The 24,428-nt window shown below is 40.4% G+C and overlaps 1 long non-coding RNA gene across 1 annotated transcript in view; it reads left to right on the forward strand.

Annotated features, from left to right (window-relative positions):
• LOC127535077 (uncharacterized) overlaps positions 1-24,428 on the forward strand; it is a 198,264-nt gene that overhangs the window by 102,215 nt on the left and 71,621 nt on the right. The gene's annotated exons all lie outside the window — the stretch shown is intronic.

Genomic DNA, 24,428 nt, shown 5'->3' on the forward strand with positions numbered 1-24,428 from the left:
GGGGACAATAGAAGAACTGTGGTTCAAGAAACAATAGGAAACAAAAAAGTTTCGGGATCACACACAATGCAGAGATATAACTGCGGTAGCGTGGTGAAGGAACAACTACTGGCAGGCAGAAGGAGGGAGAAGCAGTGCAGCGCTTCTAAATATGTTGGACGAGTGCGAGGATCAGGCAGCGAAAGAATGACGGGTCTCATAAATCTGCAGATACATCCAGAAAACATAAGAAAGCTCAGGTGTCCCTTGGCACCTGCACAGTGCACACACACAAAGGACATCAGACGCAACGCTGACCTGACCATCAGTAGTCCATGCAAAACTCTTAATGAGACATATATTTCACATATCAGGGCGTGCGAACCACAGTCCTGATAGTTTCTTGGAAAACGTACCATGATACTAATGTGAAAACAGTGAGATAATGTGGGCAAGATAATCGAAGGTTTTTCAACATCTAGTGTGTCCAAAGTGTATACATAGGGCTCATTAAATCACTTCTGCTGTGTTTGTGTGGGTGCATGTGTGTCTGAGTGTTACCATGGCTCCAATCGAGAGGGACATAAAACACAAACTGATTAGAAGCCTTGAGATGCTGGCAGCATACAGCCATAAATATTACTGCAAAAGAAAAATCACACAAAACATCCCCCACTGTTCAGATTAGATGTTTACTTCACATTATTTACCATCCATCCATCCATTCTCTATACACCGCTTTATCCTCACTAGGGTCGCGGGGGGGTGCTGGAGTCTATCCCAGCTGACTCGGGCGAAGGCAGGGGACACCCTGGACAGGTCAACAGTCTGTCGCAGGGCTACATATACAGACAAACAATCACACTCACATTCACACCTACGGGCAATTTAGAGTAACCAATTAACCTCAGCATATTTTTGGACTGTGGGAGGAAGCCGGAGTACCCGGAGGAAACCCACGCATGCACAGAGAGAACATGCAAACTCCATGCAGAAAGATCCCAGGCCCACCCCGGGATTCAAACCGGGGATCTTCTTGCTGCAAGGCGACATTATTTACCAATATTTCCCACTTATAATACAGTTTGGGTGCATACATTGGCAGAACCAATGAAAATGTTTGATTAACAAAAAATATGAGCATATTTTCTTCCTCTCCAGCCATGAAGGAGGTCATGATGACTGATAAAGACATTTAAGCTCGCACGAACAAAATTAATAAAATGGAGAAATAAATAAAGGATTTGAGAGTCATAACTGTTGCTCTCAAGATGTGCTGTGATGTGAAATTCCAAATTTCAGCTGTCATGCAGTGAATTTGGCCGAGGGGAGCCGCAAGCTGTTGCAGATCTCCTTTTTTCTCCTTTTCTCTCCTAAGACATTTGTCACTCTCCTCCTTTTTTATGAATATATAATCAGAAGCACAGCTTGCTCGTCTTGCTCGTGACTCAGGGTTTTAGAGGTGGAACCACTGAGGAAGCGCCGAAAGATAACACTGTGCTGATGGGGTAATAACCAGATCCTTACCGGTAATGAGTGGATCCTCTTGAGTTTCAAGTCCTTCCTGTCATACTGTGCTGAGTTGAAGTACAGTTTGGAGTTTTATGGGGATATGAATGTGCATCTGGTTTCTGAAGAGTTCTCTGTGAGTGCTTATGCAGGAGTGAAATCAAAACACAACCTAAAGACACAGTCAACCTAAACACAGTCACACGTGATTTAGTGCATCCCTGGTCACTTCTGACATTGATCCAAAGCAGCAGAAAGCACCTTATGTGCCGAATGTCTACCCCCTTGTGGACAAAAGACATATTGCTCTGCCTTCTACTGAGTGAAATTTCAGTTTATTACTGGACAATGAAAAAAAAAAAAGACTAAAATCCACATGGTGTTAAATAAATACAAAGTCCAGTTGGTTTAGTGTAGATGTTAATGTGAAAGTATGTAAATCCCCCAGTTGCTAGTTGTGGCTTCGCTGTTCTTGTCAATACAACTGTCAGGTTAATCACCATTAACATAAGACAAACATGCTGTTTTGCCAAGCGACACTGAAAAGCTGAAGAGACTGACAACTCCAAGCCCTACAGGCCCAAGTGAAGGCAACACAGCAAAGTGCAATTAACCTGCCAAACCTCAGCTGAAGAAAAATCACACAAATATCTCTGTCACCTCAGTATGCTAACTTAAGACCACTGTTCCAAATATAGCAGAAGCGCCCCCCCCTTCTCTCACTCACACACTGTTTTCCTCATTCAACTCTCACTTCCTCTTGCCATCAGTCTAGCTGAGAGTGAGGTTGGCACACAAAGCACCAGGGAAAAAGGATACAGGAAAGGAGATTTTTCTGAAACTGATCCTGAACTTTGATAGGTCTTTGCACACAGACTGGGAAAGATTTGGTTTCTTGGAAGCATGACTGTACAGAGACACACTGCAGGCAGTTTACATCCTAAAGCTGCAGATATTTGCACAACAGTTCGGGATGCCGTTGGCGATGCGGTTAAGTCCTGATAAAGATCTTAGAGCTTTTGCTTACACAGTGACTCACTGTGGCACAGCCTTGGCATTGTGTTGCCGATTAATCAAAGAGTTCTCTTGGCACACTCACATTCTGCCAGGATGTGTTTAATTTGCTTATTAATTCTTTAAAAGTAATGGACTTTTTTCTCCCATCAACACACAATAGAAAGTATGCACACATGCACACCCAAATGAGAAAGTAAATATCAGTTGTTGGAAGCTGCTTTCATTTTATTTCAAAAGTTGACGCAGGGAGCAAATTTGAATATTTGACAGATGTAGTGGTGCACACAGATAATACAAAACAGACACCATATTGCATATTGAACCATCTTGTGTTTCAGCATCTTGCTTTAATCAGACACAGACGGATTCCATTCAGTGGCAATTAAAACCCTCTCTTTTAGGACGGATATGCAAGTGGTGCCATTCATCACACAGACAGTTCAAATCATACTGTAGTTCCCTCTATTCTCCAGGCAAAAAAACCTTTTTGTGACTCATAATAATGTCAGTTTTCTCTGTATGCAAAAATCAAAACAAATGCATAACAGTCTGAATATGTTTCATGTGAGACTAAATAAATAAATAAATAATACACAAGCAAACAAAAAAATACTGCCTGGCGTTAAGATTAAAGATCATTTCAGTGATGATGATTAGCAAATACAGAGCCAAAATAAAAATCTGAGTGTAGGTTGAATGTGTCTGTGTATCCATATCTGTGGAATAATGACAGAATGGATAGGAGTTATCTCGTGCCAGTGCTGTGAAGGGGCTTCCATGGTGCCTCCTGGGAAAGAGATCCTCCACCAGAGTACAGAGCGATCCCAGCAGCAAAAACACATAAATAACAACACAAATAATTAAGGTCACCATCCCCGGTTTGCAGCACATTCAAAGAGCAACCACACCAAGCACAGCGAGGAGCTTAAAGGCAAATCAAATCCAACACTCTCTTTCCTCAGAATGCCCCAGGGCCTTTGTTGTGTGCCTTGCAACCAGTATGATTCATCAGCTGCATTATGGATGTTATTGTTGGCTGTGGGAAAGGTACTTCTCATATCCCAGAAGTAGTGTGGAGATAAATGCCTTATATATATCACTCTATCACCATTCACTTGACATTTATGAGCAGTATTTGTGTTGATCTTTTCATAACAGCTTGTGCAGGTGGAGCCCTTCTATCCTCCTTACTGAAGGTGCTTTATGTCCCAAACCCATAAAGTGATGAAGCCACTGCTTCGGATCATACGTTCCGCCAAACACACACAAAGAATGCCACTGGCTGTCAATCATTTTAACTGACCCAACCTCTCACATCCCACAAACCCAATCATCAGTGATTGCCAGTCGGCAGGTCTATAAAGCCCGGTGTTTACGCCGTCTAGACAGACTGGGGGACTGGCAGCCATGGGCATCTGTAGTAGTATATTGCACCCTGTTTAACGACAGATGAGTTCTCCACTGTCATTTAACAACATAAATCAACTCTTTGCATACAAACAGCCTATAAGTGTTGGGAGGAGTAATCTGAAAACAATGTTTCATACCATAAAGAGGCTCAGTGAAGGAATTCCCTTTTGATTAAACACATTAGCACACTTGATTCTGGAGGCTAAACTTTGCGGTACAATAAATCATCACGATGAAGCTCCCATATAGTTTCTGCTGGTTCCCATGCAATGTGTGTTGCACATGTTGGGTTTGTTTTTTCAGCTCCACAGATGAAATGAGACAGAGCAGAATTGTGTTTGAACTGAAGGTGAACTGAAGCACCGTTTAACTCTGCGTTTCTCCACACCCTGCACATATTGCACGAAGGTGAGCTGATCTAAATTTTCACTCTCGTTATCTGGCCAAATAAGAATAGTTCGAGCTGTGGGCAAAGCGTTCCTCTCTCCAAAAAACAAATATTATTTCCCCTCTTCAACTGGCCAAGGACTGACAGAGACATACTGTACCAGGCCTCTCCTCAGTGTTTCCAGCTGAAACCTCACTCAGACCTCAATTTAACATGGCTCGCAGTAATGCCTGGAAAAAATTATACCACCACACATATTATCATATTAATTACCAGTGTATTTTTGCTCACCAGGAGGAGAAAGAATTGCAGAATAAAGAATCACAAAAACGAAAATGCTCTCTAACCAGAGGAATTTGTTTATGCAGAACAAAAGAGGTAAGAAAAAGCAGAGAAACAGTCTTGAACAGATTTTTCCAAAACACCACTTTTTTTTTTTTTTTTTTTGCAACAGCAGGGGGGGAAATAAATAAATAAATTCGGAAAGGGAATTGCAACGTTGACCTTGCACGTCTGATGGAAGACGGATTAACACACTGAGCTCTGTCGGTGCTTTTCAAGAACACCAGAACACTGAATGCAGGCCTGTGAGTGCAGATTTAGGATCCTGCAAAGGTAGAACACACATTTACACATGCTTCATATAATAAACATGCTTTAATTCACTCAAAGCCACTAACACGCTGAGCTATGTTGGTGCTTTTCAAGAACCACCAGATTTCTAACACTAAATACAGGCCTGTGACTGTATATTTGGGATTCTGGAAATGCAGAGAATGGGAATAACCTTCTGCACAGCTGTGACAAGTCAACTAAACACTGGGGCTGCTGCTGCTGTGATGTGGACTGATAGCGTCTATCCCATGTTCAGCCCCCACTGCCATATCACTGGAAGGAAGTGGACCTGTTATTGTTACGACCTCAAAGGCTTTGGGTGGTCCACATACAGACGCACACAAAGAGAACCCAGGAGAGACAACAGACACACACGTATACAACTATGGAATTATACTTTGATTCAAGCTTTCCGAACACCTGCCATTTCTCTCATTGCACTGAACTATAAGGCCATGCAGTGCATTTATTCACACTTTTGCACACAAAATTAATCTCTGTAATGCATTTTTTACAAGTGACCAATACATGCTGTTTACACTGGTGACTCATATTGCCACAAACACTGTATAAACCTAATATTTCTGCAAACACATGCACACACAGAGACATATGCATCCTTCACAGACTAACATAGTTTCCAAAGTAGTGCGTCGTTGACTGAGAGCGGATGCTTTATCATGGCGAGAGTACAAAACCGACCTGTCCAAACAACATCTTCAGCCTCGCCCAAGATCAGCAGGATGCAGCAAATCTCCACACAAAAGACACAATGCTAAGCGCATTAGCACGACAAATCTGAGAAAACACTAAGGTGCTGCACAGTTTACTCACCCACTGGTTACTTTTCCCTTTAAGACCTCAGATCAAAAATCGAGTCCATTCCTCGCCTACTGTCAGGTAAAGTGTGTGTTGGCATTTCAGTGATGCACTCAAAGCTGTTTGGATTTAGAGGTCAAACTGCTCTGTTTAAAATGCGATCCATCAGCACCCAGCAGAGTGAAACATTACTGTATCCCGTTACCAGGGGTGAAACTCAAGACCAGGCCGGGCACTGGTCTCACACATGCAGGGAGGAAAACAATCAGCCACCTTTTGACAGCCTGAAAGAGACATGCTCATATTGGCTTTAACAAACATTTACAGCAGTCTTGCTCCCACACTGTCATACCCACACACACACACTTACACACAGACAAATAGAGGCAATCAGTGGGTGGATGACAGCCCCCAGACAGGAACTGCTTCCAGCATTTGTAACACAGCTCATAAATCACTGCACACATTGGGGTAATGATCCATTGAAAAAGAGAGGTGAAACTCACCTCTAAAATACAGTGGCCCTTTCAGAGACCACACCGCAGCTTTCAAAGCTCTGCCTCCTGCCTGGCAGTGCTGTCATTACCATGATTATCACCGTGCACAGCTTTGACAAAACCACGACATGCAAAAATGTGCCACGCCAGACAAAGGTTGTAAAATTTGCAGGGTGACTTTGACGCTCACTGCTGCACAATTCTTATCTATTATTCAAATATGAACTTTTAATACTGGAGCTCCAGTGACATAAATTAGCAAATCTTTTCTATCCAATCCTAACACTGGTGAGCAGTGATAAACTTGTCAAACATTTAGCGGGGAAAAAAAGAAGAAAAGAAACTGCATAAGGAAGGTTAACTAAATCTTAGTTGCAATCCGAACCTTTATTGTTGTTGGCGTTTGTACTAAATGGTCCATTTTTCCTCTCTTCTCTCTGATTTTAGGGGATAAGCTTGTGTTAATGACCAGGAAGTACAGTCTAACTGTACAAAAAAAATCTGTGGAGTATTTCTTGTCTCAAAACTTCATTTCATTCTGTTCTTGCCTAAAACAATGCACCACTGAAGGGACTATAAGTGCTTCTGACATTGCTGCAGTGAATCATAGACTTTGAGAAATTCCTTAATTCACTGTAGGAAAGCACTGGATAATATTTCCAGAGGACAGGACTTTGCACACTTTCTGTTTTGTAAGGAAATCTTGATAACCAGAAAGGAAAATATTTTCTTAAGATGCTTTATTTTCAGTTGGGCACTGTTGTTAATAATGTTTCTGTAAACTCTGCTGAGAGAGAGCTTGAGGCCTGGAAGAAGAAGATGCTGAGACTGATCTGAAACCAGGTGTTCCTATTCTTAGGATTTCCTCCATGTTAATTTAATCAATTATGTATTTACCTGCAATCTGCAGACTGTTTTTCACAGCAGAAGAGGGTTACATCCTACCTGGTAGCACTTAAGAGATTCAGATTGTTTAGCTGATTAAATTGATTGGACTATTCATAAAATCAGATTCAAAGGTTAAGTTCAACGAGGGATCAGTAACCCATAACTAAATATCAATGATTCTTTCCAGACATTTGCAACATGGAGCAATACGGCATTAACAAGTCATCAGAGTTCTTAAAACAGCTAAAACCATACATTAACTACAAACTGACAGTCTAAATGTATTTATATAAACAAAGTCACCATCATCACTACTATGCCGCTGCCTCCTAGTGGCTGGAACTGGCATCACAGACCACCACTATTGAGAATACTTTGCAGCGTTCTACAGGTTCAGAGCACTCAGGAGAGCTGAGGGCAGCTCTAACTGTGTGAAACTGCCCGCAGGTAAAACCCAACGAGATACTCACAAGAGTCCCTGTGGCACATTCTGAGCAACATGACTTTGCAAGTGGAAGACGGAGCTTGTATTTCTGAAGAGCAACAAGGACAAGCGCGCTGTCAAAAAACTCAACACAGAACATCTCTTCTCTGCAATTTATAAATAAGCCATATTGAACAATGATGTAATTTCCTGTTCACTGATGCCTCTGAGCTTAAATATCAGTCAACTTTAAATATAATACAAGCCCAGCTTAACCACCTGCATGTAATTCTAGCCGTTTAACCTTAATCTAATACAGGTGAGGATAAAACTGAGCTTTTAGTGTGCATGAGTGCAAATGTGGTCAAGCAGCGAGTCCCTGTTTCCTCAAATTTCCCGTCTTTCTACATTGTGCTAGCTAAATAAAGGCACATGCCAAAAAATATTTTTTTTAAAGAAACAATCTAATACAATTTATATTGGAAACTCATTGAGACAAAGTAAAAAGCTGCATTATCCACTAGACTGAAACAGTTGATTCTGGCCTAATATCAATCAATCATTCGAACTTTATTTATATATCACTTCTCAAAGAACTAAAATGCAACACAAAGTGCTTTACAACAGCTAAAAACGTGACAAGAAAAAACAAAAACAGAAAACCTGTCACTCCCACCCTCCATATACACACACACACACGCACGCATGCACGCACGCACACACCACTGACAGCAGGGAGACATGGCAAGGCACTGAGGATTGTGGAAAACGCCGTCCACACTAGGAGAAGTCGCAGGCCATGACCATTGGGGGCGCCAGCACCCGGAAGGCCCCAACCCCGTCAGACAGGGGAAACCCCACATCAAGGTGGGGAGCCCTTCAACCAACCAGGCTGAAGGAACCCGAGGACGGCACCCCTAGCAGCAGACTGGAAACAGCCCCCCAGTGTGGAGGACCTCCCTGAGGAATATCCTCTGTCCGCAAATGCATGCGGCATTTTTAAGCTCGTGGTGAAATTCAGCATTTCTTTGTTCAGAAGCAGACTTTCATAAATCATGTCACTACATTCAGTTGTCAACATTGTTCACTGGAAACAGGCTAACGGCATTTATTGTTTTTGCAGGGCATCGACAGTGAAACAGAAACATGCCACTGGAGTTACTGTGAATCCAAGATGATGACAACTGACATCCTTCATAAAAGAGAGACTGGAAGCGTCTGCCTGTCTGTCTGTCTGTCTGCCTGGCCAGCGGGGATGTTTCTCTGTGGAGTTTGCATATTCTCCCTGCATCTGCAAAGGTTTTCTGTAAACATTCCAAAAACACACACAGTAGGTGAACTGGTGATTCTAAACTGGTTGTGGATGTGGGTCTGTCTCCTCGTGTTGGCCCTGTGATGGACACTCTCCAGCCCTCTGCAACCATCTACACTAATGGAGAGCAGGATGGATGTTTCAAGACACACAGTGATTCACATAAACATGTAAATGTATACACATTGATTGGTTTGTATTCATTCATTCATTTGTTTGTTCACAACAGGAATCCTCGACAACAGCTGAACTATTTAGTACTGAGGCCCCTTTAAAGTCCGTGTAATACCTGACATTTATTCAAGCCGCACTGTGTTTATTTGAAAAACTGTTTAATATCAGCTAAATTTGGATTTCATTTCTGGAAGAAAATCAATAACCGTTACACTACAGGGTCTCCCTACAATAACAACATGGAGGCGCAGCACCTAATTAGTTTCATGCAACCATAAATAAAGAAAACGGATACCAAGTTAGCCCAGACAGTGGAGGTAGCCATATATTTACTGAACAACTCGATAATTATGTGTACAGATGTTGAATGAAGAGTTTGAAAGTCTCCTGTATTAATGTTGTTCAGCTAGTAGGTGTTTTTAGTCTGTTTATACTGCGCCTTTCAGAGTTAATACACAGTTAAAGTATTTGGTTAGCAAAGCTTAACCTTGCAGGAGATCACCATGGTTCATGGAACATATTTTGCTGCCACTGAGGAAATAAATTCACGACAAGCAGGAAGAAAATCAGTAAATGGTGAGTTTCAGTGCCAGAGCCTCCTCGTAAGTTAGAGATAACCCCCTGTAATATTTAGGACTTGCAAATGTTTATCAATTTTGCATATACAGTGCCTTGTGAAAGTATTCGGCCCCCTTGAACTTTTCAACCTTTCGCCACATTTCAAGCTTCAAACATAAAGATATAAAATTCAAATTTTTTGTCAAGAATCAACAACAAGTGGGACACAATCGTGAAGTGGAACGAAATTTATTGGATATTTTAAACTTTTTTAACAAATAAAAACCTGAAAAGTGGGGCGTGCAATATTATTCGGCCTCCTTGCATTAATACTTTGTAGCGCCACCTTTTGCTGCAATTACAGCTGCAAGTCGCTTGGGGTATGTCTCTATCAGTTTTGCACATCCAGAGACTGAATTCTTGCCCATTCTTCCTTGCAGAACAGCTCGAGCTCAGTGAGGTTGGATGGAGAGCGTTTGTGAACAGCAGTCTTCAGCTCTGCCCACAGATTCTCCATTGGATTCAGGTCTGGACTTTGACTTGGCCATTCTAACACCTGGATACGTTTATTTGTGAACCATTCCATTGTAGATTTGGCTTTATGTTTTGGATCATTGTCCTGTTGGAAGATAAATCTCCATCCCAGTCTCAGGTCTTTTGCAGACTCCAACAGGTTTTCTTCCAGAATGCTCCTGTATTTGGCTCCATTCATCTTCCCATCAATTTTAACCATCTTCCCTGTCCCTGCTGAAGAAAAGCAGGCCCAAACCATGAGGCTGCCACCACCATGTTTGACAGTGGGGATGGTGTGTTCAGGGTGATGAGCTGTGTTGCTTTTACGCCAAACATATCATTTTGCATTGTGGCCAAAAAGTTCGATTTTGGTTTTATCTGACCAGAGCACCTTCTTCCACATGTTTGCTGTGTCTCCCAGGTGGCTTGTGGCAAACTTCAAACCAGACTTTTTATGGATATCTTTGAGAAATGGCTTTCTTCTTGCCACTCTTCCATAAAGGCCAGATTTGTGCAGTGTACGACTGATTGTTGTCCTATGGACAGACTCTCCCACCTCAGCTGTAGATCTCTGCAGTTCATCCAGAGTGATCATGGGCCTCTTGGCTGCATCTCTGATCAGTCTTCTCCTTGTTCCAGGTGAAAGTTTAGAGGGACGGCCGGGTCTTGGTAGATTTGCAGTGGTCTGATACTCCTTCCATTTCAATATGATTGCTTGCACAGTGCTCCTTGAGATGTTTAAAGCTTGGGAAATCTTTTTGTATCCAAATCCGGCTTTAAACTTCTCCACAACAGTATCTCGGACCTACCTGGTGTGTTCCTTGGTCTTCATGATGCTCTCTGCACTTTAAACAGAACCCTGAGACTATCACAGAGCAGGTGCATTTATACGGAGACTTGATTACACACAGGTGGATTCTATTTATCATCATCAGTCATTTAGGACAACATTGGATCATTCAGAGATCCTCACTGAACTTCTGGAGTGAGTTTGCTGCACTGAAAGTAAAGAGGCCGAATAATATTGCACACCCCACTTTTCAGTTTTTTATTTGTTAAAAAAGTATAAAATATCCAATAAATTTCATTCCACTTCACGATTGTGTCCCAATTGTTGTTGATTCTTGACAAAAAATTAAAATTTTCTATCTTTATGTTTGAAGCCTGAAATGTGGCGAAAGATTGAAAAGTTCAAGGGGGCCGAATACTTTCACAAGGCACTGTATATATAATAATTGTACATTTGTAAATATGTTTGTTTTTACACCATTGGATGCATTTAATGTTTTGTACCTTCTTTCTTTTTATACATTAGTGATGTATGTGAGCAACTTAAGGTCACACAACATGTAGCACTGAGGATAAATACAGGAGGTATACCTTATATATTATACAAAATAATACATGCTTCAATAATTCTGCACTTACAGTTTGAGCAGTATCTCTTTCAGCAACTCTTCTCTGCTGCGTGTCACACCCTCCTATGGGAGACAAGAGTAGACAAAGCCGTCATTAGTAGTCAAGAATATCACATCAGTGGTTCTCTAAAGTTTGATATGTGACAAGGACAGTCGCTCAGCAGTGTAGAGGAACAATAGCACACACATACATCTTAATAATACACACGACTGGAGGGCACCCAGGAAATTATCAATAAATAACAGCTTAAAGGATCCAAATAAAAACAACTCTTCAGAATCCCAAAATCCTTTTTCCACTCCATGAAAGAGCTCACCACAAAACAGTGCGATTGCTTCAGTGCAAGGGCCTCTTGGACACACTTCAGTGATTAAATAAAAAAATATCTCTGGCGAGATAAACAATGCATTAAGCTACTAATCAATCACAAAAACTGACAACAGAACAGCCCAGCCCAACCATTGTAGCGGTGAGAAATTGCATGCCAAACACTGGGATCACATCTTTTTTCTGTCAAAACAAAAACAAAAGGTTCACATGTGCCTAATGTACAGCGACAGCAAATTAAAAGAATAGAATTTCCATGTTCAACAACATAAAAGCAAAAGATAAGAATGCTTTGAAATGGTGCATGAAGCAATGCTGTGTCAATCAAAGCCGAGAGCTCCATAAAGCGCAAGAGAGCCAATGAAAACAGTGGTTTGAACGAATGACTCTCAGCGTTTCCTCTGAATCTGTGCCCACTCTAGATTGGGGGAGGGACATGTGTTCTTAAAAAGGGCTCCAATCACTGTTTTCATTTATTCACAGATTTACTCCAGGACAACAACATATCAAGCAGAGCAGTAAAAAAGCAATATGACAACAGATACCAGCGCTTTACAGCCCGTTAAAAACAACTAAATATTTGGGAAAAGGCAGCTCCTCTGAAAAAGGCAGCAGGATTCTGAGAATTAGAGACTTGCAGGGACAGCAAAGACAAAGATACTTGTGAGAGCATGCAAGGTCCTTTGAATCAGCTTTGAGTTGAGGAACATAAAAAGTATGCTCTCCTCTTAGCCTCCAGCATGGAGTGATATATTAGTGGAAATGCTGACAATGAGTAACAGCTAGGCACCCAGTTTTAATTCCAGCTGAACTCAACCCAGCTGGACGGTGACAATCTGTGATTTATATCTGGTTGAGTTTGACGGAAAATAAAAGATACAAACAAGAAGAAAATTTAATCCTATAAAGTCAAAAACAAGTGGATTTTCAGTGGTAGATCTGACCCTCACTTGGTTGTAGCTTGTGGAACTTTAATTAGCATACTTTTTTTTTTTTTTTTTTTTTTTTAATTGGTAGGACTATTCTTCTCAACATGCAACATGTGCGTGAGCTGCTCTTTGTTTTGGTCAATCAAATCCAGCAACGTTTAAGGTTGAAAAGTCAAGGATGCCACTGGAAAGTCTACAGAGCACAAACCATGCCACCGGCTGATTTATCACTTCTTTTTAAAGGATATCATCTGTTAGTTCTCCAGGAGAAGAATCCCCTCTGTGGAGGAGCCCATTTGGAAATGTTTGTGCAGAGAAAACGAGGACGCTACCCAGTCATCATGATGCTCATTTTCACAAGGGGTTTCGGGGACATCTCGGTTTTCTCAAGCCGACAATCTTGAAGGAGAAAGCCACAATGGTAGAACACAAGAGCCACATATGGAAGACATTGTGGGCAATTACAGTACAGTAGTTGAGACACTTATACCAGCTATGCAATATGTACACAGGAAAAGCCACAGCGTGCATCTACTTCTAATAGAGGAGTATGAATGCTGGCTTTGGGTAAAACGTGCTTCTCTGTGCCAATAACTAGGGATGATTCGCCTGAGACACGTGAGCTATATAAAACAGATCACTAACAGGTGAAGTAGAGGAAACAACAACAACAACAACAGGCAAAATAAACAAAGCTGTTCTTGGAGGTTCTTTTTTAGCACTTCACTGACCTTTAAGACCCGTTTCTGAGGATTATATGGTTGATAATGACCTCGTGCACAGAGGATGGAAAGCTTCAGAGGTCAGGAGATTCATTTCTTACCGGAACACTCGTGTATGGTCTTTAAGTGACTGCCTACAACATGCTCATGCATTAAAACAAACGGGCGCTGTTTGTTTCTAACCGCTGCGGTCTTGCAGTCTAAATATTCACAGAAGCAAATGAGTCCCCATCCACAAAATGACAGCTTTCCACTCAGACCCCTCAAGCCATGCTCATAGAACCTAAATTCATAATGACAAGACAACTGTACTAACACAGTCCAAACACTCGTCTTCGTAAACTGCTCTGAAAAAAACATTATCTTGTTTCATGCACATGGTTTGAATCAAGGTGGACTGTATCGGAGAGCTGTTTTCAAAGGCCCACGTGCCTCCTTTTTTTAGGGCCTGTGTACAACGTAATGTTACTTTCACTGGCCAAACATAAGGATGTATCTCTGGAACAGGGAGAAAAGACTGGAATCAACACTGGCTGCACATGAGGACGTAATTTGCTCTTATCAAATCGCTGTGAATGTCATTCTCAGGTTACCAAGCACCGTAGAGGCAGATAGATACGGAACTCAAACTTGCGTTTTTTTTTCTAAGCTCAAGAAATCAAACATCTTTAGCTTCCTTCTGACAGTTGTGCTCCCATGATTGTCTTCCATGGCTGAATGACTGCTGAGTATCGTTATCTTGTAATGGAGCTGTTCCCTTAGCAACTTCTGCAGGACCCCAGCCAAAAATATAAGATATTCCCAGGGTTAACTCTGCAACCCAACAAAACAGTAACAGACAAAACAAGAAAGCTGCGCCAACAAATGTTCTGAATTATGTGAGGAACAAATGGTTGCAACAAAGAAAAGCACTGATTGTGGGTTATGACTTGTAATGTTTCGTTGCACCTCCATGACACCACGCTGCGTAGCATTAAATGATAAGAAGAAAATGTTCTATTGGCTCAGGGCCCCGTACAAAACAATCAACAACAAAAAAAATCTGTCACCTCTCCGAAGGATGCCACAAATCAAAATACAGTGATTCACAATCATCTCCTGAGGCCTCGTCTTCTCCTTCAGCTCTAAAGTTTGGGATCTCCTTCACCACTGACGCCTCTGGCTTCCCACCACCAGTTCAGCCAGCCAGAAAGACGAGCTGAGCAAATTGCCAAACTGTTTGTCTGTCATTTGATCATACTGCAGGCCATTCGCAATGGAAAATGGCGGTGAAGCTGTTTTCGTGTGTTCACGAACACCCACAGCTGTTTTCCCCATTTCTCCTGTGCTTTTCACAGATCATTTAGGCAGATGGACACTCCACCTGGGGTAGAACTGACAACCAAAGCTCCCCAGTGTTTATTATGGACATGAAACATGTCCCGTCTTCAAGAGCTGTCATGCGAATGGCTTTTCTGAACAACATCGTGCCATTAAATACATGGTGATTGCTGCGAAATCCACTTTTTCCAGAAATTATTAACAGGAAACACATACCTACAATACCGCCAGTGTGCATGTAGAAGATGTTTACATAGACATGCGCTTCTCCAGCAGGAAACGTCTAATCCGTGCACACAAGATCGATCTTCCTTTCTAAGTACCAAGCAAACCCATGGATGTGTCTGCCTGAATCCCCTTCTGTTCTCAGTGTGGCCAGAAGACCCCTCTATCCTCCCACAACAGTGTTCACATTATCCCAGCCGCCCACCTCTTCATCGGCAGGCTTCTGTGTCCCCACCACTCATCTATCAGGGGGACTCCATGACTATAAGCCCATTATAGGGGTTCCTGAGCCCCCCACACAACCCCAGATGCTCCAGCCCTGTGTGGGCCTGTGCAGCCTGGGGCCAGACATGTGGAAGCAATCACAGCAGACAGAGATGAAATGATATATAGAACTAATACATAGATGGATCAGTAATGGCCAAGATCTGATGTCTAACCAAAATACATTCACTCAGCACAAGCAGTGACCTCATAGGTATAGCTTAACGTCTCAGAGTGGAGGTCCTGGTCAGTAAGTGTACGTAGATCAGATGTCTTATCATAATATGCGCTGGAGTTCCACCATTATACAGTAAATATTAGGCAAAACTACTGTTCACATAGAAACTCAACACTAAAATGAGGCAATATGGTGACTTCAATTTGAAATCTAAAGCATCTGAAGTGGATTAAATCTAAATAACTGAATAAGATGACAAAATATGAAGTGTTCCCATTTGAAAGCCAATAAACCATTCCTATTACATGAGCAGCTCCCACTTAAGTCATAACAGTGTATAAGAACAAAACCAACAGAGCAGATCTGGCGCACCATTTAGAATGACTAAGGTTAAGAGTTGTGCATCAAATTTTCAAATTACGCATCATTATACAGAGGTACACAGCACTGGGTTGTGATGGTTGGCTCAGTATTCGACTGTCAGTTTAATCTGTGTCACTTACTGTGATCCTTTCATTTCTAAACTAGCCGTTGTATACTCCGCCAAAAAAACAACCCGATAAAATATCTAATAAAATGCATGCATGTGCTTCCAAAAAATGTCTCTCCTTACAATAATAAATCAAAGAATCCATACAAAAACAGAACAAATCCATAAGCCAACTACGACATACATATGAATCAGAACACACAAAAATTAGGTTATACTTTAGAGAATTCTTTTTAATTATTAGTACTACTTTGCTGTTTATGTAATCAAATCATCTATTTTAGTGATTTCTTATATTTCCCAACTAGCAAAGCTCAGAATGCGGCTGAACTTCATTCAGTGTCGGTATTCATATGTGAGATCTGACAGCAGTTGGACTAAAGACAGTGAGAGACTGAGTCATGACGGCATATTCTGAGGACACGATGCACTAAAGTCCATAGAGGATACCGCTGACAGAGAAATTAATCGGTTCCTCGTCTCACAGCACGAATGTTTTACGCTGACCTGAAGCGGTCTGCGCTCAGAAGACGCATGAATTAAAAGGTACACGTTACTGTGGGGATCATTTGTAACAGACAGACAGATAAATCAAACAAGATAATCAGGGGCCAAAAATTCTTTAAATATATGACAGACAGAGAAATGAACAAGAAAAAGAATGAGGGCTTTAAATAATCTTGACCACCCATAAGAGAAGCGAATAAAAAAAGATTACATAACAAAATAGTACTGATGAATTACAGGGGTAAGGGAGAGCTGGGATAACTCACTGTAATAAATCTGAAATGTTTGGGTTTTTCTTTTGCATTTTAATTGATTTTCTTATATATTTTTGAAACAAACAACATCACGAAAATTTATAAAGTTCTAATGTACATGTCTAATATAAAACAACACAAAAAACATGCAACAGCAAATAACTACACCACAAAGAAAATTAGATTTTTGCACATTTATAGCTAACAAATTTATCTTAACTTCACAGTTCTTTTTTTCCCAGCTGACTGAATTGTAAAAATCTAATTTAATATCACAAATGTATTCCCAAAATGATATACAATTAGTGACAATCAATAGGAAAAGAATTAATTCTGTAATTTTACATAAATTGGTCAAATTAAGTTTCATACATCGCTCATTTTGTTCATTTTACACCTCATCAACAAACATTAAAAAAAACAAAAGATATGCAATGTTATAATTGAAAAATTAAGGCTAGAAAATGTATTTTAATTCAACAAAATGAATGTTTTCTGAGATGTTTATTTCCAGGGTTTTACAGTTATTTAGTGTACGATTTTAATAAACCTTTAATCGTAGCAGTATTAGATTTTTCTGTTTCCTGCACACAACTGCCAGAGATATGCCACATAAATACACCTCATAAAAATAAAACACCTGCTGTTCCTGTTATAGATCACCATTTTTTGAAACAGATCGTCTGCATGGTGAGAATTAAGTAATGGACTCACAATACAAACTGAAAATTACCCTGGTTTGAATAAGGCTAGACCCGTTTAAAAAGCTCATTTACTTACTGAGAAAATGACAACTACACTTTTCTTTAGTGAAAAACCTAGTATCACTGAGCATGCAAACGTTTTCTGTGCTTAAACCGTTAAATGTAGAATCTCTCCTGTAATCACTGAAAGTCCATTCTCAGTGTATCCATCAGCGCAGGCTTCAGAGTTTCAAACGACTGGTCAAAATTTCCAGTAGAGGTGAGTTAGTTCCAAAAGTAAAAGTCCCGTTCATTCTTCCCAAAGAAAATGTGTGAAAATATGACTCACAGCTGGAGAGCATCAAGCCTGGATGAGAATGAAACACACCTGCTTAAGTTTAAAGGATTAACAATTATCTTACGAAATATCAGGTTCTTTTACAGAAAATAAATCAAAAAGTACAAGCAAAGTACATGAAAGCTAACTGTGACTCCCATGGTGCATTTAGACAAGAAATATCCAATCACTGAGTTTAATCTTTTGCCATGTGATCCACTGATGGTGAGAGAAAGCTGAGGATGTGGTGATCACTTTTTGTTAACAACTGCAGCACCAAAGCACTTCACATTCACTACTGTTCTGATTTACGCCTGTGATCAGATTTTTCTCCATATCAGCAGCGCCAAGTTCTCATTTATATTGTAGTATTGGGACCGTTCAAAGGAATGATCAAAACATGATGAATCAAAACTGGCATAATTAAATCTGGTAAATCATTAGCTCCTATTCTTCTGTGTTCAGAATAAATAAAGGCATAACTTGTTAGAGATATTAACACGGGAAGACAGAATTTTGAAAACGCTTCCAAAACCAGCAGCCGACTTCACAGCTCTACTGGCTTCCAGACTAGCACACATATTAAAGTCATATTTTTAAGAAACACAGAAAAACTTTCCATTCCAACAGAATGTAAAAAGATACTTGTGAGAAGCATCATTATTTTTCAAGAGCCGACCTGTCAAGCGTTGGGTTTTGACCCATGCAGTGTTAGTGCAAAACAAAGAGTTCAGTGTTTGCTGTCTTTCTGAAACAAAAAAAAAAAAGTGAGAGCAAAATGTGAGAAGTGGATCTTTGTGTTGTTTATCTGTGGTAGGAAGCATCAGTTCCCTCTCAGACTACATGCAAGTCCTTCTGTTCAGAAACAAGATGAGCAATAATCACATCTGTTTGCTTACAAGTCCAGTGGCTACATAGCTCTACGTCTCCTTAAAGTTAGATTGATTTGTTTAAAACAAACAACATTATAAAATGACACAAAGTCAAAAAAGCCATCACCTGTAAGAGTTGTCTTCATTGTGGAAGCCATTTTGTGCTGCACCTTCAAAAGGAGGCCAGCCCACAAAGACACTCTTTTCTTTGGTTGATGAGTAGGTGGGGTCTCACATCTGAATGGACAACAGATGTGTGATGCAATTGAAAGTGAATAAGATACATATTGAAGGAAACAAAAATGAACAGGCAATAACTATGAAGGGAAAAATTAAAAAGATTGGATTTAACATTAAAAAAGGAACTTTGCAAAGAAAAATCAATGTAACATGCATCTTAACAAAGCTTTTCTAGTTCAGTGACAGAAGTACTGAACAAATATCGACCAAACTGTGAAAAATGAACACTGTTTAAGGCAGTTATCCCTCGCGTTGTGATTTCATTGGCGCCTCAGATTCTTCCTCGTCTGATCCACAGAAAACCTACCCAGGAATTAGTCTGATTCTTAAACTCTGTGAGCGTTTACAACCCCATCTTCAGTCCAAATCTGAACCAGATACAGGCCCTAACCTTTGCTCTAAACCTGCACTGCTTAAAGCCTGTGGATTAACTTATTGCAAGAACACAAAAATACAGAACATTCAATTTAAAGAAAAAAATGTTCTTGGCTTTTTGTTTGAAGCCAAAGCAGCTGATGTGAGGTGTAGGTCATGGGACACGCTGATGGACATCAGTTCATTTAGTTTCACCATCACAACAGGACCAGGAAACCACTTTCTTCATCCCTATCCTCACAATGTTGCAATCCCATTGTCCAATCTGATTTTTTAATCTGGATACTGGAAGCAGAGCTCATTTCCAGCATGTGTTGGAGTTGACCAGAGGCCTGGGGGAGGAAATTTGAGTTCTGGCTGGAACTACTTTCTCATTCATTTAAATGAGAAAGTGTGTCCAAACTTTTGACTGGTAATGTATATGTATATGTATATGTACTGAAGAGAGAACGGTGTTTACATGGAATTCAAATGACAGGACGTATAGTAACATTTCAAATGTCAATGGAGGCCACAAAAAGAGTGCCATCAGTAGGACAGAACTCAAAAGCATCATCAATAAAATACCGAAGAAAAGGTGGCAAAAGCAATGGGAGGATGAGAAGAAAGTACATTACAGAGTTTAGAGGGAAAGTATAAGAGAAGAGGTGTACAAGAAAGAACAGGAGAGATGAGATAATAATATCAAGACTGAATCGCATACTTTTCCTTTTTACCACCCTTACAATGTATGCACTGCAGCATGAATATAATAGGGACATACTTCTTTATCACAATAATGTGGATTTATATCAAGAGCGCAGACACAAATGTAAGCAAGAGATGATCCTTCTTACTGTAAAGAGTGCCATGTGGAGGTTGTACAATCATTGTTGTGTCAATTAGTAAGAAATTAGTATAAAAATGTTGGAGAAGGCTTGAAAAAAAGATCAAAACTTTGTGGATTATGCTTATTTATACTCGCATCCAACACTGTGACTTATATGCACTGAAGATTATGGGTCAGAAGGGGCTCAAAAGAATACTGCTTTTAAAGTGCAAAATCCAGCCAGATGTAGTAGAACATTCTGGTATTTTTGGCATCCAAAATTTGGCATACTATGCATGTATGGGGACATACTAAATCGTGTTCTGGCGTACTACGCAGGATGGAAGTATGGATGTTGGAGTGCAGCCTGAGATTTAGAGACACAGGATTAAACAGGACCCTGTTCAAAACTGGAACACATAATACTGGCAGATGTGACCTCTGAGGGGAAGAAGAGACAGCAGAGCGTGACATTATACACTGTCAGAAATATGAGGGAGACAAAAGACAAGTGAGCCAAAACCTCAGAAAGAAAAGACTAGAATTTGATATTTTCGACAAAACAGTTGAAGAAGTGCAGAGTGTTCCCAAATCATTTTTTACTATCTCAGACGAAACAGTTTGATTTAGAAGATATGAGTGTCTTATTTTTATTTATTTATTTTTTGTAAATATGAGTTCTGATTCACACTCCTGATTAAGTGGAAGTAATGCACCAATTTGTGGGCTGGTAACCACCAATAAATCTCAAGCAAAAAGAAGAGGAAGTAGAAGAAGAAGAAAAAAAGAGAACAAAGTGGCCAATCAGCTGTTCCACACTCCAGTCTAGATGGTGGCCACGTACCACTAAGGTGGTTTATCAACTGCTCATCAAATCAAGAAGAATTGGATTTCTTATTTTTGTTCATTTGTCCTTTTGGAACCTGCTGTGTGTTTTAGAGATCAATAATAAATAGCTTTTTTATTTTTCCACTTTATTTTTCCAGTGTAATGTTTTGTCCTCCACAAGCCTCTCCATGTTGCCTCTCACTTAAACAGCCTTTTTTTGTTGACCTTTGCATTCCAAGAAATCGTTGGTAGCAAAACGCAGAAATCCTCTGCAAAGCTTTTTCTCTTCTGAGGGTAAAAAATTCTGTTCACAAAAATGAAGTATGAATCTAACATCCAAATTGAACAACGTTATGTAATTATCTCTGTTGCAACCAAAGGTAGCGCCGCACCTTATTTACTTCTTGAGCTCATCAGCTGGCACAATGCTGACTTCCTTGGTTCTTTTAGCAATATATGTTTATCGTATGACATTTAAGATACTTTCACATGGTTCTGTCATTTTAAGGCCCCATCCACACGAAGACAAAACGAGGTCTAAACGCATACGTTTCTTGCTGAATCGGCGTATCATCCACAGGAAGACGGCGTTTTGGTGGTCTGTAAACGATCGTTTTTGAAACCAGGTTCCAGAGTGGAAAGATTTTGAAACGCTGTTTACGCGGCTCCGTGTTTACTGGCTGTCCGCTACTTTTCAGATACGTTTACGTCATAGTTTCGTATCTTCATTGACATGCATGCGCCACACACGCGGCAAACACAACAACAATGGCGGCGTACAGTATAGCAAATGTGCTGATGAAGCTAGTGACCCTACTATCCCTGTTGCAGCAAAATCTCCTTCTCAATCACCACCGAGTTGAACAAACAATTATCGAGGACACATTACAGCACTTTATTTACTTCCCGGCTTGGTCTCTGTTTACAACTTTTGCCGCAAGTGCGCATGCCCACTGTTTTTCTTCTGCGCGTGTTTCCGTCATATCGTTACAGCGCCCCTAGAGGTCTGGCATGTGTTTTACAGCGTTTCCATGCATATCGAGTGCATTCATGTAGACGCACACAATTTCTGAGACGCCTTCGTCTTTATGGTGATCGTTTTTAAAACTGTTAAGCGTTTTGTCTTCACGTGGATGGGGCCTAAATCCAGTTTGCTGTGTCTCTCTGCTGCCTTTTTATCTCCCTCCTTCACCCTTTTCACCCTAACCAGTCGAGGCAGACGGCTTCCCTCCCTGACCTGGTTCTGCCGAAGGTTTCCTCGTCCTAAAAGGATTTTTTTTTCCCACTGTCACCAAGTGCTGCTCAAGAGAAATTAGTGGATTTGTTGGGCTTTCTCTCAATAACATATTAAACCTTATAACTTGAACTTCCTTGAGATGACTCGTGTTGTGAACTGGCGCAATATAAATAAAGCTAAACAGAATCAAATTTTTCTAAAGTCTACTAGGGAGAATTTTCAACCAACTTAGCTTGTGTAGCTAATTAGCTAATTGCATAATGCTTGTTAATCTCAGTTGATGTAATCTCTAAGCAACATGTTGTCAATTCACTGTCTTTGCATACCCAGACCATTCTGTAGCCCTGACACGGTGCTGTGTAGAATAGTCTGGCCGCACCTCATCACAATTCTGCAATAGGGAGGAAAAAAAACATTGCCAATTTTGAATTTCTTTAAACCAACTACTGTTGTCTTGGGTGAGGTTAAGAACAGGATGGTGTTCACTTAAAATAGTGACAAGGGAATTGTTTTGGTGGAACAGCTGTACAAATGGAAACAAGCACAGCCAATTAAATGGTCACGTGAAATGCACAGGCAATCTCAGGCTTATGCTGGCAATCTACAGCCTGTGAGTCAGGCTATCAATTCAGCGACCAAAATTGATGGTCTGTGCCCAGAAATGTGAAGTATACTTTTGTGTGAAACAAGGGAACCATTGTTTTAAAATTACTAGGTTATGCTAGGAAATAAACTGTTAATTGTCTTAAAAATTCCCATGTTACAACAGAGAAACGCTCAAAGGACCATCTGCCCGTGTTGGGGCCTGAGGCACGAGGCAACTATCCTTTTCTTTCTCTTTAAAAATACAATACTTTCATAACAAAATAAAAGATTACGTAGAATAGTAGAGAAAAGCAATACATCCAGGCAACATCTCCAACACACGATACACACAGTACAGCGCACACACACACATTCTCAGGAATCCAGTGTCATGTTTCTGTCAATGTATCTTCAGGTAGCACTCACTGCATTGTAAACTAGGAATGTTTCTGAGCCAAAAGACAAAGAGAGGGAGCCAGCTCGGTAATCTTCACTTCTCATTCATCTCCAGCACACATACGCTATCGACTCTTTGACAGCAATTGATCCTTACCCTGCATCAATAACATCTCTGTGACCTAAATTTTGATAAATGAGTTCAGCAATTACAACCTGAAAAGAATAATTTAGTACCTTCTAATCCCACATAGGGACATATCTGTTATAACTTTAATGGCAGGCTGTTAATCACCGAGGTTTCTGTGCGTACGGTGTGTGGAGGATTGTTGAGGAGTAGAGAAGAAGAGGACTGAGTGAGTGATTAGAGATACACTAGGCTCCATGTGGTACCACGGTTTATGGGTTAATATATATGAGTGTGATATATGAAGCTCAATTGAGTGGATGGTGAATGAATTTAATATGACTAAGTCTTCTCCTAAGTGGGTCGGAAGAAATACGGTGGAATATCTTTGACGTGATTCAGAAAACATCTGCACTGTGTTGCTGTGAGGTGTAATTTAATTCTGTGCACTTTAAACCAGTTTTGCAGTTTAATGGCATCCCACAAGAAAAACAAGAATGGTAGCGAAAAATGTACAGAGGGCATATTTTAGTGATTTGTCAAGTGAAGAAAAGAGAAAAAAACTTCAACCAATTACTTTCACAAAAAAAAGATCTAAACAAGAAAATAGGTTTGCTCTTAAACTTGGGCAGAAAATACCACAAAGCACTAAATCTTGAACGTGACCTTTCAGAATGTGTATACTTGTATTACTCATAAATCTCTTCACACAGTCACACTATGGAGGCTCGCCTCCCTTTTGGGGATAAAAGCGAGTCCTTGGAATCATTAAATCTTGGTATGAAGACTTGGTTTAAGGTTAGGTTTAGGTTAGGCAACTGGTGGTTTTGGTTGCGGTTAGGGAAAGCTGCCAGGAAATGAATAGAAGTCAATGTAATGTCCTGTGAAGTGATGAAAACTATCTGTGTGTGAACTGTAACCAAACTCCTCTACCCACCGATCATGTGATCACGAAGAGCTGAACCAGATGGTGGAGAATTTGTCTCAAAAATGAATGTTCTCTCTGAGTCCTCCCAAACAGACACACACAACAACAACAAATAAACACCTATGGTATTAATTAGGCCATGTACTGCAGAGATTTAACACTGCGGCATGTTAATCATTGACAAACAACATTATATTGTCTGCATACTTCACAAATTAGCAATACAATGCAATACACTCTCACCAGAGATGCATATTATTGGCTGGAACTCATG

This window comes from Acanthochromis polyacanthus, chromosome 8, assembly GCF_021347895.1.
Source record: "Acanthochromis polyacanthus isolate Apoly-LR-REF ecotype Palm Island chromosome 8, KAUST_Apoly_ChrSc, whole genome shotgun sequence".
In the NCBI taxonomy this organism is placed as follows: domain Eukaryota; kingdom Metazoa; phylum Chordata; class Actinopteri; family Pomacentridae; genus Acanthochromis; species Acanthochromis polyacanthus.